Here is a 19,744-nt window from a genome sequence, read left to right on the forward strand (position 1 = left end):
ATGTTATGCATACACAGTGGGGTACAGCCTGCATTGACACATGACTTGTATGTTATGGATACACATTGGGGTACATCACAAAAGAAAAACTTTTTTCTTCACTTATTTTCACTGGACAGGCCCATCATCAGCACTGGACACTGGACAGGTGCTTCAGCAGCACTGGAGCAGATAGACACAGGACAAGTGCGTTGTCAGTACTGGAGCAGATGGACACTGGACAGATGTATCAGCAGCACTGGAGCAGATGGACACTGGACATGTGTGTCAGCAGCACTGGAGCAGATGGACACTGGACAAGTGCATTGGCAGCACTGGAGCAGATGGACGCTGGACAGATGTATCAGCAGCACTGGAGCAGATGGACACTGGACAGGTGTGTCAGCAGCACTGGAGCAGATGGACACTGGACAAGTGCGTTGTCAGTACTGGAGCGGATGGACACTGGACAGATGTATCAGCAGCACTGGAGCAGATGGACACTGGACAGATGTATCAGCAGCACTGGAGCAGATGGACACTGGACAGGTGTGTCAGCAGCACTGGAGCAGATGGACACTGGACAAGTGCATTGGCAACACTGGAGCGGATGGACACAGCACAGCCACTACTGGATTTTCACAGCACAGCTGCTTAATGAACACAACACAGCCACTTTAGATGGAGTCTGGACACAGCACAGCCACTTGTATGGATGGGCATAGCACAGCCACTTGTCTGGAGTCTGGATATAGCATCAGCACTGGAGCGGATGGACACTAGACATGCACATCATCAGCATTGGACACTGGACAGGTGCATCAGCAGCATTGGAGCAGATAGACACAGGGCAGGTGCATTGTCAGTACTGGAGCAGATGGACACTGGACAGGTGTGTCAGCAGCACTTGAGTGGATGGACACTGGATAGGTGTGTCAGTAGCTTTGGAGCAGATGGACACTGGACACGTGCATTGGCAGCACTGGAGCCACTTAATGGACACAACACAGCCACTTCTGGATTTTTACAGCACACCCACTTAATGGACACAGCACAGCCACTACTAGATTTTCATAGAACAGCTGCTTAATGAACATAGCCCAGCCACTTTAGATGGACACAGCACAGCCACTTTAGATGGACACAGCACAGCCACTTGTATGGATGGACACAGCATAGCCACTTGTCTGGAGTCTGGACATAGAACAGCCACTGTATGAACACAGTACAGACACTTTTATGGAGTATGGACACAGTCTGGACACAGTTTGGACACAGCACAGCCACTTGAATCAGCAGAGTACATCGCAACAGACAGCAGTGTGTCTGAGAACAGAGTATAATAATGCCACCACTCTGGGTCCCTTTTATAGAATACAAAACCGCAATAATCTGACACTGGGCTGATGGTATTTTGCCTCGATTTGGAATCCAAATGTTTGGGTGGTCTCAGATTCCAACAAATCTGAACCACTCATCTCCAGGTTTTACCCTCTCCTGGGTACTGCATGGTAAAGACCTTACTGTGCTGCTTACGTTGCAGGCTTCCAGATCCCTGTTTTTCACAGGCTTTATCTCTTTGGTCTCTCTACAGACGTCCCTCCTGGTTTCTCTTTACCCTTGGGCATTAGATTGGCATCATGGCAGCTGCCATGGCCCCGTGGTTCTTCCCTGCTAGGAGGAGCGCATGAGCTTCCTATCTGCTCCCTTGTGCCAAGATGTCTCTCCCAAAGTTGGGAAAACCACTCCCCTTTATAGGCTGAGGTACCAGTTACCCTTATATGATGTTTCCTACTTGGCTATGACTCTTAATCAGGTCCTGCTATTTGGCCATGCCTCCTTTCCTGCAAAATCCTCCTATGGTCTCAGGCATGCAGTGTCTATAATAAACAACAACACTTAACATTGAAAGGGGTGTTAATCTATTAACATCACCTAAAGAGTGTTATATCTATAATAAATGCAGCACTATATAAATAAGAACACACATTTTCAGATTATTTTGGTAAAAATAATATTGATTAATTTCCCCTTACCTGCTATGAACACTTTAAATGAGTTGTACATTTCTCCTGCACTAAACAGGACATCACTGCAAAGACTTATACAGTGGTACTGTACTTGCTATTACTGCTAGAGATGAGCGGGTTCGGATCCCTACCCGAGTCCAGATCCGAGTCAAGCTCGGGTTTTCCCTAGAGATGAGCGCCTGAAATTTTTCGGGTTTTGTGTTTTGGTTTTGGGTTCGGTTCCGCGGCCGTGTTTTGGGTTCGACCGTGTTTTGGCAAAACCTCACCGAATTTTTTTTGTCGGATTCGGGTGTGTTTTGGATTCGGGTGTTTTTTTCAAAAAACCCTAAAAAACAGCTTAAATCATAGAATTTGAGGGTCATTTTGATCCCATATTATTATTAACCTCAAAAACCATTATTTCCACTCATTTTCAGTCTATTCTGAATACCTCACACCTCACAATATTATTTTTAGTCCTAAAATTTGCACCGAGGTCGCTGGATGACTAAGCTAAGCGACCCTAGTGGCCGACACAAACACCTGGCCCATCTAGGAGTGGCACTGCAGTGTCACGCAGGATGGCCCTTCCAAAAAACACTCCCCAAACAGCACATGACGCAAAGAAAAAAAGAGGTGCAATGAGGTAGCTGTGTGACTAAGCTCAGCGACCCAAGTGCCCGACACAAACACCTGGCCCATCTAGGAGTGGCACTGCAGTGTCACGCAGGATGTCCCTTCCAAAAAACCCTCCCCAAACAGCACATGATGCAAAGAAAAAAAGAGGCGCAATGAGGTAGCTGTGTGAGTAAGATTAGCGACCCTAGTGGCCGACACAAACACCGGGCCCATCTAGGAGTGGCACTGCAGTGTCACGCAGGATGTCCCTTCCAAAAAACCCTCCCCAAACAGCACATGACGCAAAGAAAAATAAAAGAAAAAAGAGGTGCAAGATGGAATTGTCCTTGGGCCCTCCCACCCACCCTTATGTTGTATAAACAGGACATGCACACTTTAACCAACCCATCATTTCAGTGACAGGGTCTGCCACACGACTGTGACTGATATGACGGGTTGGTTTGGACCCCCACCAAAAAAGAAGCAATTAATCTCTCCTTGCACAAACTGGCTCTACAGAGGCAAGATGTCCACCTCATCATCATCCTCCGATATATCACCGTGTACATCCCCCTCCTCACAGATTATCAATTCGTCCCCACTGGAATCCACCATCTCAGCTCCCTGTGTACTTTGTGGAGGCAATTGCTGCTGGTCAATGTCTCCGCGGAGGAATTGATTATAATTCATTTTAATGAACATCATCTTCTCCACATTTTCTGGATGTAACCTCGTACGCCGATTGCTGACAAGGTGAGCGGCGGCACTAAACACTCTTTCGGAGTACACACTTGTGGGAGGGCAACTTAGGTAGAATAAAGCCAGTTTGTGCAAGGGCCTCCAAATTGCCTCTTTTTCCTGCCAGTATAAGTACGGACTGTCTGACGTGCCTACTTGGATGCGGTCACTCATATAATCCTCCACCATTCTTTCAATGTTGAGAGAATCATATGCAGTGACAGTAGACAACATGTCCGTAATCGTTGGCAGGTCCTTCAGTCCGGACCAGATGTCAGCATCAGCAGTCGCTCCAGACTGCCCTGCATCACCGCCAGCGGGTGGGCTCGGAATTCTGAGCCTTTTCCTCGCACCCCCAGTTGCGGGAGAATGTGAAGGAGGAGATGTTGACAGGTCGCGTTCCGCTTGACTTGACAATTTTGTCACCAGCAGGTCTTTGCACCCCAGCAGACTTGTGTCTGCCGGAAAGAGAGATCCAAGGTAGGTTTTAAATCTAGGATCGAGCACGGTGGCCAAAATGTAGTGCTCTGATTTCAACAGATTGACCACCCGTGAATCCTTGTTAAGCGAATTAAGGGCTGCATCCACAAGTCCCACATGCCTAGCGGAATCGCTCCCTTTTAGCTCCTTCTTCAATGCCTCCAGCTTCTTCTGCAAAAGCCTGATGAGGGGAATGACCTGACTCAGGCTGGCAGTGTCTGAACTGACTTCACGTGTGGCAAGTTCAAAGGGCATCAGAACCTTGCACAACGTTGAAATCATTCTCCACTGCACTTGAGACAGGTGCATTCCACCTCCTATATCGTGCTCAATTGTATAGGCTTGAATGGCCTTTTGCTGCTCCTCCAACCTCTGAAGCATATAGAGGGTTGAATTCCACCTCGTTACCACTTCTTGCTTCAGATGATGGCAGGGCAGGTTCAGTAGTTTTTGGTGGTGCTCCAGTCTTCTGTACGTGGTGCCTGTACGCCGAAAGTGTCCCGCAATTCTTCTGGCCACCGACAGCATCTCTTGCACGCCCCTGTCGTTTTTTAAAAAATTCTGCACCACCAAATTCAAGGTATGTGCAAAACATGGGACGTGCTGGAATTTGCCCATATTTAATGCACACACAATATTGCTGGCGTTGTCCGATGCCACAAATCCACAGGAGAGTCCAATTGGGGTAAGCCATTCTGCGATGATCTTCCTCAGTTGCCGTAAGAGGTTTTTAGCTGTGTGCGTATTCTGGAAAGCGGTGATACAAAGCGTAGCCTGCCTAGGAAAGAGTTGGCATTTGCGAGATGCTGCTACTGGTGCCGCCGCTGCTGTTCTTGCGGCGGGAGTCCATACATCTACCCAGTGGGCTGTCACAGTCATATAGTCCTGACCCTGCCCTGCTCCACTTGTCCACATGTCCGTGGTTAAGTGGACATTGGGTACAACTGCATTTTTTAGGACACTGGTGAGTCTTTTTCTGACGTCCGTGTACATTCTCGGTATCGCCTGCCTACAGAAGTGGAACCTAGATGGTATTTGGTAACGGGGGCACACTGCCTCAATAAATTGTCTAGTTCCCTGTGAACTAACGGCGGATACCGGACGCACGTCTAACACCAACATAGTTGTCAAGGACTCAGTTATCCGCTTTGCAACAGGATGACTGCTGTGATATTTCATCTTCCTCGCAAAGGACTGTTGGACAGTCAATTGCTTACTGGAAGTAGTACAAGTGGGCTTACGACTTCCCCTCTGGGATGACCATCGACTCCCAGCAGCAACAACAGCAGCGCCAGCAGCAGTAGGCGTTACACGCAAGGATGCATCGGAGGAATCCCAGGCAGGAGAGGACTCGTCAGAATTGCCAGTGACATGACCTGCAGGACTATTGGCATTCCTGGGGAAGGAGGAAATTGACACTGAGGGAGTTGGTGGGGTGGTTTGCGTGAGCTTGGTTACAAGAGGAAGGGATTTACTGGTCAGTGGACTGCTTCCGCTGTCGGCCCAAGATTTTGAACTTGTCACTGACTTATTATGAATGCGCTGCAGGTGACGTATAAGGGAGGATGTTCCGAGGTGGTTAACGTCCTTACCCCTACTTATTACAGCTTGACAAAGGGAACACACGGCTTGACACCTGTTGTCCGCATTTCTGGTGAAATACTTCCACACCGAAGAGCTGATTTTTTTGGTATTTTCACCAGGCATGTCAACGGCTTTATTCCTCCCACGGACAACAGGTGTCTCCCCGGGTGCCTGACTTAAACAAACCACCTCACCATCAGAATCCTCCTGGTCAATTTCCTCCCCAGCGCCAGCAACACCAATATCCTCCTCATCCTGGTGTACTTCAACACTGACATCTTCAATCTGACTATCAGGAACTGGACTGCGGGTGCTCCTTCCAGCACTTGCAGGGGGCGTGCAAATGGTGGAAGGCGCATGCTCTTCACGTCCAGTGTTGGGAAGGTCAGGCATCGCAACCGACACAATTGGACTCTCCTTGTGGATTTGGGATTTCGAAGAACGCACAGTTCTTTGCGGTGCTACTGCTTTTGCCAGCTTGAGTCTTTTCATTTTTCTAGCGAGAGGCTGAGTGCCTCCATCCTCATGTGAAGCTGAACCACTAGCCATGAACATAGGCCAGGGCCTCAGCCGTTCATTGCCACTCCGTGTGGTAAATGGCATATTGGCAAGTTTACGCTTCTCCTCCGACAATTTTATTTTAGGTTTTGGAGTCCTTTTTTTACTGATATTTGGTGTTTTGGATTTGACATGCTCTGTACTATGACATTGGGCATCGGCCTTGGCAGACGACGTTGCTGGCATTTCATCGTCTCGGCCATGACTAGTGGCAGCAGCTTCAGCACGAGGTGGAAGTGGATCTTGATCTTTCCCTAATTTTGGAACCTCAACATTTTTGTTCTCCATATTTTAATAGGCACAACTAAAAGGCACCTCAGGTAAACAATGGAGATGGATGGATACTAGTATACAATTATGGATGGACTGCCGAGTGCCAACACAGAGGTAGCTACAGCCGTGGACTACCGTACTGTACTGTGTCTGCTGCTAATATAGACTGGTTGATAAAGAGATGTAGTAGTAGTATGTATGTATAAAGAAGAAAGAAAAAAAAACCACGGGTAGGTGGTATACAATTATGGACGGACTGCCGAGTGCCGACACAGAGGTAGCTACAGCCGTGGACTACCGTACTGTACTGTGTCTGCTGCTAATATAGACTGGTTGATAAAGAGATGTAGTAGTAGTATGTATGTATAAAGAAGAAAGAAAAAAAAACCACGGGTAGGTGGTATACAATTATGGACGGACTGCCCAGTGCCGACACAGAGGTAGCTACAGCCGTGGACTACCGTACTGTACTGTGTCTGCTGCTAATATAGACTGGTTGATAAAGAGATGTATTTGTAGTATGTATGTATAAAGAAGAAAGAAAAAAAAACCACGGGTAGGTGGTATACAATTATGGACGGACTGCCGAGTGCCGACACAGAGGTAGCTACAGCCGTGGACTACCGTACTGTACTGTGTTTGCTGCTAATATAGACTGGTTGATAAAGAGATGTAGTAGTAGTATGTATGTATAAAGAAGAAAGAAAAAAAAAACACGGGTAGGTGGTATACAATTATGGACGGACTGCCCAGTGCCGACACAGAGGTAGCTACAGCCGTGGACTACCGTACTGTACTGTGTCTGCTGCTAATATAGACTGGTTGATAAAGAGATGTAGTAGTAGTATGTATGTATAAAGAAGAAAGAAAAAAAAACCACGGGTAGGTGGTATACAATTATGGACGGACTGCCCAGTGCCGACACAGAGGTAGCTACAGCCGTGGACTACCGTACTGTACTGTGTCTGCTGCTAATATAGACTGGTTGATAAAGAGATGTAGTAGTAGTAGTATGTATGTATAAAGAAAAAAGAAAAAAAAACCATGGGTAGGTGGTATACAATTATGGACGGACTGCCGAGTGCCGACACAGAGGTAGCTACAGCCGTGGACTACCGTACTGTACTGTGTCTGCTGCTAATATAGACTGGTTGATAAAGAGATGTAGTAGTAGTATGTATGTATAAAGAAGAAAGAAAAAAAAACCACGGGTAGGTGGTATACAATTATGGACGGACTGCCGAGTGCCGACACAGAGGTAGCTACAGCCGTGAACTACCGTACTGTGTCTGCTGCGACTGGATGATAAATAATGATATAAAAAATATATATATATCACTACTGCAGCCGGACAGGTATATATTATATAATGACGGACCTGCTGGACACTGTCTGTCAGCAGAATGAGTTTTTTATAGAATAAAAAAAAAAACACCACACAAGTGAAGTCACACGACGAGTGTTTAACTTTTTCAGGCAATCACAATATAGTATACTATACTACTAACTATACTGGTGGTCAGTGTGGTCAGGTGGTCACTGGTCAGTCACACTGGCAGTGGCACTCCTGCAGCAAAAGTGTGCACTGTTTAATTTTAATAATAATATGTACTCCTGGCTCCTGCTATAACCTATAACTGGCACTGCAGTGCTCCCCAGTCTCCCCCACAATTATAAGATGTGTGAGCTGAGCACAGTCAGATATATACATAGATGATGCAGCACACTGGGCTGAGCAGTGCACACAGATATGGTATGTGACTGAGTCACTGTGTATCGTTTTTTTCAGGCAGAGAACGGATATATTAAATAAAACTGCACTGTCTGGTGGTCACTGTGGTCAGTCACTAGTAAACTCTGCACTCTCTACAGTTCTACAGTACTCCTAAGCTCCAGTAAATCAGGTCAATCTCTCTCTCTCTCTCTTCTAATCTAAATGGAGAGGACGCCAGCCACGTCCTCTCCCTATCAATCTCAATGCACGTGTGAAAATGGCGGCGACGCGCGGCTCCTTATATAGAATCCGAGTCTCGCGAGAATCCGACAGCGTCATGATGACGTTCGGGCGCGCTCGGGTTAACCGAGCAAGGCGGGAAGATCCGAGTCGCTCGGACCCGTGAAAAAAAACATGAAGTTCGTGCGGGTTCGGATTCAGAGAAACCGAACCCGCTCATCTCTAGTTTTCCCGTCTGACTCAGAAACCAGAACAAGGCAAAACGTCATCATCCCGCTGTCGGATTCTCGCGGGATTTGGACTCCATATAAGGAGCCGCGCGTCGTGGCGATTTTCACTCCAGTCTCGGAGTGTGTAGTGAGAGGACGTTTCTCCGTCCTCAGTGTCTGTGTGGGCGGGAAAGTGGAATGGAGATTCTAGTGCTGTCTTGTGCTGCTCAGTCCAGTGTAGTCAGGGTCTTATGCTGCATCAGTCCAGCCAGTCACAGTGTTGTGTCCTCTGCTGCTATATGTACCCAGGGCTGCTGGCTGCTGTATAAGTCCCTTGCAGTTTTGCTGTGTTGTCTTGCATCAGACCAGGGGTAGTGTCTCTCTTGTGCAGCATCAGTCCAGTGACCAGTCACAGTGGTGGTGTCCTCTGCTGCTATATGTCCCCAGTGCTGCTGTATAAGTCCCTTGCAGTTTTGCTCTTTTGTCGTGCATCAGACCAGGGGTAATGTCTCTCTTGTGCAGCATCAGTGCAGTGATCAGTCACAGTGGTGGTGTCCTCTGCTGCCATATATCCAGTGTTACTGGCGTATAAATACCAGTGATATTGCTGTATAATTCCCATGATATTGCCGTATAATTCCAGTGATATTGCCATATAATTCCTGTGATACTGGCATATAATTCCTGTGATATTGCAGTATAATTCTCAGAAAACTGGCGTATAATTCCTGTGATATTGCCGTATAATTCCCGTGATATTGACATATAGTTCACGTGATTATGGCGTATAATTCCTGTGCTATTGCTGTATAATTCCAGTGGGAATTGTTTGTGTCGCTCGGCTTAGTCATACAGCTACCTCATTGCACCTCTTCTACATCTTTGCATGAGGTACTGTTTGGGGCCTTTTTTTTTTAGATCTGCCCTCCTCTCTGTCACTGCAATGCCACTCCTAGATGGGCCAATTGTTTGTGTCGCTTGGCTTAGTCACACAGCTACCTCAATGCATCACTTCTACAGCTTTGCATGAGGTGCTGTTTGGGGCCTTTTTTTATATCTGCTCTCCTGTCTTCCACTGCAGTGCCACTCCTAGATGGGCCAATTGTTTGTGTCGCTTTGTCTAGTCATACAGCTACCTCATTGCACCTCTTCTTCATCTTTGCATGAGGTGCTGTTTGGGACCTAGTTTTTGAAAAGTGCCATCCTGTGTGACACTGCAGTGCCACTCCTAGATGGGCCAGGTGTTTGTGTTGTCCACTTGTGTCGCTTAGCTTAGTCACACAGCTACCTCATTGCACCTCTTTTTTTCTTTGCATCATGTGCTGTTTGGGGACTATTTTTAAATCTGCCATCCTGTCTGACACTGCAGTGCGACTCCTAGATGGGCCAGGTGTTTGTGTTGTCCATTTGTGTCGCTTAGCTTAGTCATCCAGCAACCTCGGTGCAACCTTTTGGCCTAAAAACAATATTGTGAGGTGTGAGGTGTTCAGAATAGACTGGAAATGAGTGGAAATTAATGTTATTGAGGTTAATAATGCCGTAGGATCAAAATTACCCCCAAATTCTGTGATTTTAGACATTTTTATGTTTGTTTGTTTGTTTGTTTGTTTGTTTGTTTGTTTGTTTGTTTGTTTTTTAAATCATCCAGATCCAAATCCAAAACCAAAATTACGAATGGGTGGTTTTGGGAAAACCATGCCAAAACACGAAAGTGGAATAAGAACCAAAACACAAAACACGAAAAGTGCCAGACGCACATCTCTGATTTCGACATAATGCTGATGTCAGTGATCATACTACACAGAGCCAGTCCCTGTGCTCAGAAGGGCTCTTTTAATAACACTGCATTTTTTTTGTACAATTTGATCTAAACCAAAGTAACCAAAAAGACATTTGATTTCATTGTCTAATTTAATCTAGACAGAAAAAAGTTAATTGCTGTGTTGATTGTTTGCCATGGTTCACTGCAAATTATTAAACTAAATGCATAGTTAGTAATTGAGCACTTCAGGCTCTTCAAGGGGTATGTCTAGGAAACACATTTATGTATGCCATTAAGGAGACAGATAAAAATGAAAAATAAATAAATAAATAACCATATCCAAGTTTTGGATACATAACACAAAGTGCTGATCAAAATGTTAAAGCAACCCCAGCCAATGGAACAGCTAGGAATGACTTTTTACCCATTGTACCAGTATGTAATTTGCCATTGTCATTGCTAGTGAGTTTTATTGATTAAGCCCATGGTGAAGTCTCTATGGTGGGCCAAATGCACCCTTCATATCTATTTAGCATTTTGGACTCTTTGTTTTGGACAATTTCTTAATTTGTATCTAAATTGCTTTCTTGTGATTATATAGATGTATAACGTTACTCCACCTTTCTGAAAATAATCTCGGGCAACAAAACATATAAATTCTTAAATCCACTTTTTTTATTGTACATATTTTGTGCTTTGTGTTAATAAAACTGGATCCTTTTAAAAATATGTTACACCATAAGGTTAAATATTGATGTCCAGCTCATAGCTGTAATTTTCAAACCCAGCCTGTAGCATGACAGTTAGAAACTGATTGGTTGGTACTTTATCATCGTGCAATTTATCACTCTCCAAGGCTTGATAAATCAGGGCCTGAGTACCTAAAGTGATGCACAGATAAATGGAAGAGCCGCGTGCCATATCGATAAAATGGACAATGTTTTTTCTTCTTCTTTCTGCGTATCAGTCTATGCATCCTGATTTTGTATGTACAAAGTTGCAGTACAGATTTCGACACACTGTATCAGAAAAGAAAAATTTGTTCATGGACGGTGTTTTTGAGCTAACAGTGAGGTGGTTAAAAAGACCCACAGAGATGTAGCATCTTAAGGTAGCCTCACAGGCATGTCGTGGGTGTGTCGCCGAAACCAGTTGCATACAAAGAAGCTGAACAGCTTACAAAGGAGGCCATACTCAGATGGAGAAACGTCACCTCCCATAGGGCTGGTGCAAGTTTCCATGGTGCAATCGGGTGTGGTATGGAAGGTAGATAGTAACTACGTCAACAGTGTCTAGGTCGACCACTATAGGTTGGCAGTATCTAGATCGACAGGGTCTCTAGGTCGACAGGGGTCTTTAGGTTGACATGGTCTAGGTCGACAGGTCAAAAGGTCGACATGAGGTTTTTTTAAAAAAAAATTGGTGTCCTTTTCTTCGTAGAGTGACCGGTAACCCCAATTAGTGCGCTGTGTCCCCTCGCATGGCTCGCTTCACTGGCCATACTTCGGGCAAGGTGCCTCGCTCCACTACCGATTCGCTCGGCACAGGTTACCGTTCCAATCGTAGTCCACGTGGACCGTTAAGTATGAAAAGGTTCAAAAAAAAGAAAAAAATTGTGAAAAACGCATGTCGACCTTTTGACCTGTCGACCTAGAACATGTTGACCTAGAGACCCTGTCGACCTAGAGACCCTGTCGACCTAGTTACTGTTGACCAATAGTGGTCAACCTAGATAGTGTCAACCTAGTTACTGTTGACCTAGAGACCGGATCCCGGTGCAATCCATGATACATATAAACATGTATTTCAGCATTTATGGATGCTGACAGTGGACGTCTCAGTCCTTACACATTTGGGCATATAGACGTGCACCAGGGAATGGCTTTATAGCACCATTCACAAAAGATGAAGCAATGTCTGCAACCGTATCAGACCCACTATGTCATCACTGCTTTATTGTGTACAGTATATAGTATTACACTATTTTGTGACACTTTTCATTTCTAGATTCCAGCCCTGGAGAAACAATATGGGTTTCCATCCCTACCAACTTACTTACTAATGTACAATATCAACATGCTTATATGGACACGTGAAATGGAATAGCATTGTGGTATAATACATTAACTGTTCTTTTGAGTTTTAAGTAGGTAAAAGTGTCTTTACATTTATTTAATTATTTGTATTTTTTGTGATTTTAAAAGTGCGTAATACTGATGAAAATTGAATCTGACAGATAAATGACAAGCTGCATATATCTACTATCTCAGTGTCTGCTTCTGATATAGAATTAGATGATTACTTTTCTAACTTATAATTTCAGGGTTTTTTGTGAAGGATAAAATATTATTGCAAGGTGATAATGTCCCTCAAAATGTAGACTTACTTATTTCTAAGCAGGAGATAAATAATGCTATGGAAATAAATACCCTTTGGCTGTGTATATACTGAATATTATGAGAATAGCTTTCATATGTGTTTATATTGCGTACAGTACTAATAACATTCTTGCTTAACTCTAACAAATGTTATATGGTAGTACAAGTTTTAGTTGAAGGAGGCTATAGTGATTTCTAGAGTCCAATGTATGATTCCACATTGTCTAAAAATACTATATATGTAATCATAATTATCAACTGGGATATAGGGGTTATTCAGTTTTGTTAGCAAACCCAAAAAGTTAGCAGTTGGGCAAAACCTTGTGCACTGCAGGTGGGGCAGATATAACATGTGCAGAGAGAGTTAGATTTGGGTGGGTTATATTGTTTCTGTGCAGGGTAAATACTGGCTGCTTTATTTTTACACTGCAATTAAGATTTTAGTTTCAATACACCGCACCAAAATCTAAATCTTTCTACATATATTACATATGCCCCACCTGCAGTGCAACATGGTTTTGCCTAATTACTAACTTTTTTGGTTTGCTAACAAACCTGGATAAGGCACTTAGGGGTCTATTTATTAACATTATTTTTACTAAAGTAATGTGAAAAAGGGTGTTTTCACACCCTTTTGACATTATTTTAGTATCACCTGAATATATTAAAGGGCATTTGGAGCAGTTTTCATGAAAAACACTTTTTTTTGTAAGCCACATCGCATTCCCCATACCTATAATGGGAAATGTGATATGGACAAATTTACTAAAAAATAAATGTGAAAAAATACCGCATTGTGCCTTGTGATAATCTCGCCAACTCAAGCTGGTGAGATCAAAGGACAGCACTGGCAGAGAAAGCTGAGCGGGACCCGGCTACAGTGATCAGCTATGTATGTCCAATGGACACACAAGCTGACCACAGTGTAAAAAAAAAAAAAAACATATTCACCTGTCCAGGGAGCCAGTGTCCGCTACTCCGGTGAGTGCTGCCGAGTGCCGTGTCCCCCATAAGCTGCAAAGTGAGCCCGGTGCAGTAAAGTGATGCTGCAAAGCGGCAGCGCACTTTACTGCACCGGGGGTCATCGCAGCACACAGGATCCGGCACCCGGCATCCCAGCAGGAGCAGTGCGGACAGACTTCTTGGTCTGATATGTATATTGATCTGCTGGGGGGTCCGCGGCGCTCGGGGGTAGTTGCAACGTGGGGGGTCGACTGGGCGGCGGTGGTAGCGACGATGTCAGCGGGGCGGCGCATACGCAGCAGGATATTGGGGTATTTTTTCAAAATGATGCTGCGGAGTGTCATCGCAGGGACAGAGCTTGACCGCAAGCTCTGTCCCTGCATGCGATAATTGATACATCCCTGCGATGTAATCAATTATCGCAGTGCGAGTTGGGACGATTTTATCACTTGTCATCTGCATCCTGGATGCGGATGGTGATAAATAGGCCCCTTAGGACCTAATTCATCATGGGTTGTAGTTGTGTCAAATGATTCTACAACTACAACCCTTTACACTAGCATGCAGGGGGACACCCAGCACAGGGCAAGTCTGTTCTGCATGCCGGGCCGTACCCCCTGCTAACATACGAGCGCTTCGCTCAGCAGCAAAGCGCTCACATGATAAGAGTAGCCCTCTGCTTGCACAGCCTAGCTGCAATGGCATACGGCTGCCCGACATCTTTTGGGTCGCAGCGGCTGTATATGATGTCACGCAGCTGCCGAGGCCCGTCCCGCAAATGGTCTAGTCACACCTGCGTTGTCCAGACCGCACCGACCCAACACCACAATGCCACCCCCTAAGTACCGCATTGACGCCCCGTCCCACCCCACGAACGCCCCTGCCAGTCAATCTGGTGGAGGCGTTTGCATATGTGAGATGCTGTCGCGGCTTCTGCATGTGCGCACACAGCAAAAGGCCAGAGTGTGTTCAGTGTAGAATACCCAGGTTATAAAGACAGCAGGTGTTTAAAGTAGAGAGTTACTAAACTCACATCTGTAGCTTCAAAGCAGTCTTTCTGTAGTAGTGTTTGGTTTAATTTGTTTTCCTTCTGTTATCCTTCAGTTTCTAATGGCATTTTTAAAATTGCATAATGTGATGATTTGGGGTAATTAGCTCAGAGGGGTGAATTTGTGCAGTGTCTAGATGTTTAAACAGGATCCAACACAGCTTTTCAGAAAAATAAATATAAATGCTTTACTTTCAGCGTGAAATCAGGAAACAACAGAAGTGAACAGAAAATATCATATGCCTAGCCCCCATTCAGGGCACTTACTCACTTATTCACCCCTGACGATAATTGGGCAGCCAGCCTGCAAACATAAAGTTCAAAGTCTCTCAGTCTTTTCAGAGATAAGAGCCGGGTATGGCTTGGCCACTGGATTTTCACACAAAGTCTCAGTTTAGAGGTCTCCCTGTAGGTAGAATTCTCAGCACCTGGCCTGCTTGACTTTGGCTGCAGCTCCCACTGCTCACATGTACATCCTCACAATTTGGCCTGCTTCCTTGCAGGCAACTCAGTCCCGGAGCTTGAGATGGCCTTCCCTGTCTCCTACAGGTTTATTCTCAGGCCTCTTGGTCCTCAACAGCTTGCTAGCACAATCAGCTCTGTCCTGACTACGCAGTTCCACCTGGACTGTCTCTTCTCTGCAAGAATCCATTAGTTTAGATCCCTCCAGCCACACTCAGATCACAGGTGTCAGTAATGCAATTTACCTTCACACTGCCACAATATGTACTATATGTGATCTGCAACTTTCTACCGCGTGTTCACTGTCCAAAAAACCTGGGTTACTCTTGGGTTTACCCAGGTCGTGTCTCAGTGGAAATGGCTTCCAAAAGATATACCCGGATCCAGTTACCTGCAATCCAATCAAAGAAGCATGCAGGGTGGAACAAGGGTAGAACCCTGGTTATTTGACTCAGATAATGCCGAAACACAGTGATCGGAGCTTCTGGGGCACTGGCAGATGATGTCATTTGTCAGAACCCTGCAGAGACAGCATATGCAACCATTACAGTAGCTACTGGTAACATTGATGCTGAACATAAAAAGCCTAACCCACCCACAGCCTGACCTACAGCCTCAACCACAGGTTGACCTACATCCTGATCCTCAGCCTGACACACACAGCCTGAACTACAGCCCACAGCCTGATCCTCAGCCTGACCTGCATCTTGAGCCTCACCTTGAAATGCAGCCTCAATCACAGGCTGACCCAGAGCATGATCCTCAGCCTGACCCACAGCCTGAACTGCAGCACATAGCCCACAGCCTGATTCTCAGCCTGACCTGCGACTTGAGCCTTACCCTGAACTGCAGCATGAAATGTAGGCTCAATCACAGGCTGACCCCACATTCTGAACCTCAGCATGAACTGCAACCCAAAGCCTGATCTCCGCCTTACCTGCAGCTTGAGCCTCACCCTGAACTGCAGCCTGAAATACAGCCTCAACCACAAGCTGACCAACAGCCTGAACCTCAGCCTGCCCAGCAGCTTGATCTTCAGTCTGAACCGCAGCAATATGCATTCCTCCACCTGGATGGAGGCTGAGATAAGAGAGCAACTGGTAATCAGAGGGGAAGAAGAAATTAGATGCCAGATGACAGACATGCATAGGCATGCGCACAGGGTGTGCCTGGTGAGCACAGGCATACCCTAATGCAGACTCCCGCCTGGTAAATAATCACTGCCACGGCTGCCGCAGATGCCCACAATTCGTGCTTCTTCCTGCCCGTCACCCAGGATATAAATCATGAATTGCTGACGCCCACCACTGGTGATCCATCCGGTCATGGCTCCACCCCTACCTCACTCACACATCCTAGTCTGACTCTTGGGCCATTTAAACATGATGTGCGTGCAGCCGCGGCATAACACAATTACGTCATGCCATGAACAGCCGCGGCAAAACACAATTACGTCATGCCATGAACATTCCTTCCCACCTGCCTGCCCACCAGCTCTCTCCCCTGTACTGCGATGACCCGCTCGGACACTCCAGAGGATGTGAAGGAGCCGGAGCTGGCGGCTGGCCCAGTGCCAGCCAAACACAATTAACTTAATACGGAGGTAAAATTAATAACAGACTATTTCAAATGTATGTTATGCACACCAGTGCCAGCAGGAATGTACTGGTGTATGAACGGAGAGGGATGCAAAACAAATGAACTCACAGACAGACTGGGGAATATGACATTACATACACAGAAGGTGATAGGGTAACAAAATAAACACAAAGTGAACAGAGAAGCCCAAAGGCTAAGAAACTGGGTGTCTCCCTAGTTTTAGGAATGCTCAGATGGAAAGAAGCGAGATGTTGTGATTTAATACGTAGAGAACCCGAAATGCTGTTGCTAAGGGCAACAGCAAAACCCTAAAGGGTTACCAACGGGTGTGGCAGTAAACTCCTTGGTCAGAGATGGAATAATAGACACAAGGAGAGTCTCCACAATCCTAGTCCTCACTTGCAGTGCACTGGTTCAGCTTACTGCCACTAAACTGACACCTGAACACCTTGCACAGTGAGAAAGGATTTTGGCAGGCAAGTCTGAGAATACAGCCGCAAACTTGCTAGGTTCACAGAGTAGCAAAAGAACCCCAGCAGGTTAAACGACTGACTCCAGTCTTACTGCTAGGTCTGGATTGGCAGAGTGTAATACCAAATCCCAAGGCCTATTTGCAGTAAGCAACAAACAAATACAAAGTTTACACAGTACTAGCTAGCTTTCAGGAACTGACTAACCAACAAAGATTCAGCAGCATCTGCCTAACCTGAGAAGAGGGTTTATATAGCAGGTGCTGTCCACGCCCCACTCAGACCTCACAGACTGTGAGCACAAAAACCAGCACCGGATCCCCTGCCGTGCACAGAGCCTGTAACCACTGCACAGCAAAAGACCCGAACCGGAGTATTAGCTACGCTCAGGTTACTCCGCTAGCACTTGTCTCCCGGTTGCCATGACGACGTGGCAGCACAGAGCAGGAGACCCTAACAGTACCCCCCCCTCTGACGAGGGGTCAAAGAACCCCTACCACTGGGTTTATCGGGGAACTGCGAGAAGAAAGAGCGTAACAGTCTGGGGGCATGAAGATCACAACTGCGCACCGACGACCGCTCCTCCGGGCCATACCCCTTCCAGTGCACCAAAAATGACAGCCGACCCCGAACCATCTTGGAGTCAAGAATCCTTTCAACAACAAACTCCCTCTGGCCACGTATCAGAAGAGGGGAAGGTCTTCCACTGGAAGAAGGATTACTAATTGCCCGTTTTAAAAGGGAACAATGAAATGTTTTATTGATACCCAAAGAACGGGGTAGATCTAACTGAAATGCCACCGGATTGATAACCCTAGTGATCTTATAAGGACCGATGAACCGGGGGCCTAACTTATGAGATGGCTGTCTCAACTTCAAATTCTTGGTAGACAACCAGACGAAGTCTCCTAATTTGAAGCTGCAGGGTCTTTTCCGCTTATCAAAAACCCTTTTGGTCACTAATGACACAGACACAAGGGCTTTCTTCACTTTCCTCCAAATACCTCTAAGGACCGAAACCACAGAGGAACCACCAGGCGTGGAGTCCAGGGGGTCAAAAGAATTGGCCTTAGGATGATGCCCATACACACAAAGGAAGGTAAAGATCCCTGTAGCAGAGTGAGCCGCGTTGTTATAGGCAAACTTCGCCATGGACAGATGAGCAACCCAGTCAGTCTGACACTTGGAGACATAACACATGAGGAACTGCTCCAAGGACTGGTTCACCCTTTCAGTCTGCCCATTAGACTGTGGATGGTAGCCTGACGACAAGCTGACAGAAATCTGGAGATCGGAACAAAATGCCCTCCAGAATTTGGCCACAAACTGGGATCCGCGGTCAGAGACCACATCAAGTGGCAACCCGTGGAGGCGCACAACATGCAGCATAAATAATTCAGACAGGCATCTGGCCGATGGCAGCCCAACCAATGGAACGAAGTGCGCCATCTTCGAAAACCTGTCAACGACAACCCAGATGGCTGTCATCCCCGAGGATTTGGGCAAGTCCACCACAAAATCCATTGAAATGTGGGTCCATGGCTTAGATGGAATAGAGAGTGGATGTAATGGGCCAACAGGAACCCCTCTAGGAGTCTTATTTCGGGCACAGATGTCACATGCCCGAACCCACTGATCCACATCCCTAGCCACCGAGGGCCACCACACCACCCTAGATTGCAACGCCCGAGTTCTGGCATTACCCGGGTGACCTGCCGACTTCTTGACATGGAATTCCAGGAACACTCGCTGTCTTAACCTAGGAGGCACAAACAAAAGACCTACCGGAAGGTCTGGAGGAGCCTGCTCCTGTGCTCTAAGAACTAATGACAAGAGGTCCTGGGTAATGCCCACTTTAATACATGATGGGGACACAATGCACAATGGCTCCTCGGTGGTCTCCTGGATTGTAGCAAAACTCCGCGAGAGCGCATCAGCCTTGATGTTTTTTGACCCAGGGCGATATGTTATCAAAAAATTAAAGAGAGCAAAAAACAAAGCCCATCGTGCCTGCCTGGCATTGAGGTGCTTCGCTGACTCTAAATATGCCAAATTCTTATGGTCGGTGAGAATTGAGACCACAAACTTAGCCCCCTCAAGCCAGTGTCTCCACTCCTCGAGTGCATCCTTAATAGCCAACAATTCCCGGTTACCCACGTCATAATTCATCTCGGCAGGCGAAAATTTACGGGAAAAGTAAGCACAGGGATGAAGGCGATTATCAGACACCCCCATCTGAGAGAGCACTGCCCCAATACACATCTCAGAGGCATCCACCTCCACCACAAAAGGACGCTCTGGATCTGGGTGTCGCAGCACCTTGGCCGAGACAAATGCCCTTTTGAGACGGGCAAAAGCCGCTTTGGCCTCACAAGACCAGTGAGCAACATCCGCCCCTTTCTTAGTGAGTACCACCAAGGGCGCCACTATAGACGAAAATCCAGCGATAAATCGTCTATAAAAATTTGCAAAGCCCAGAAAACGCTGAAGCGCCTTCAAACTAGTGGGCTGCACCCAATCCAGGACTGCCTGTACCTTGGAACCCTCCATTTGGAAACCTTCTGGGGAGATAATATATCCTAGAAATGCGATTTGCTGAACTTCAAATTCGCACTTCTCCAGCTTCGCCCCAAGCCGGTGGTCTCTGAGTTTCTGGAGGA

The sequence above is a fragment of the Pseudophryne corroboree genome, chromosome 2, assembly GCF_028390025.1.
Source record: "Pseudophryne corroboree isolate aPseCor3 chromosome 2, aPseCor3.hap2, whole genome shotgun sequence".
Lineage (NCBI taxonomy): Eukaryota > Metazoa > Chordata > Amphibia > Anura > Myobatrachidae > Pseudophryne > Pseudophryne corroboree.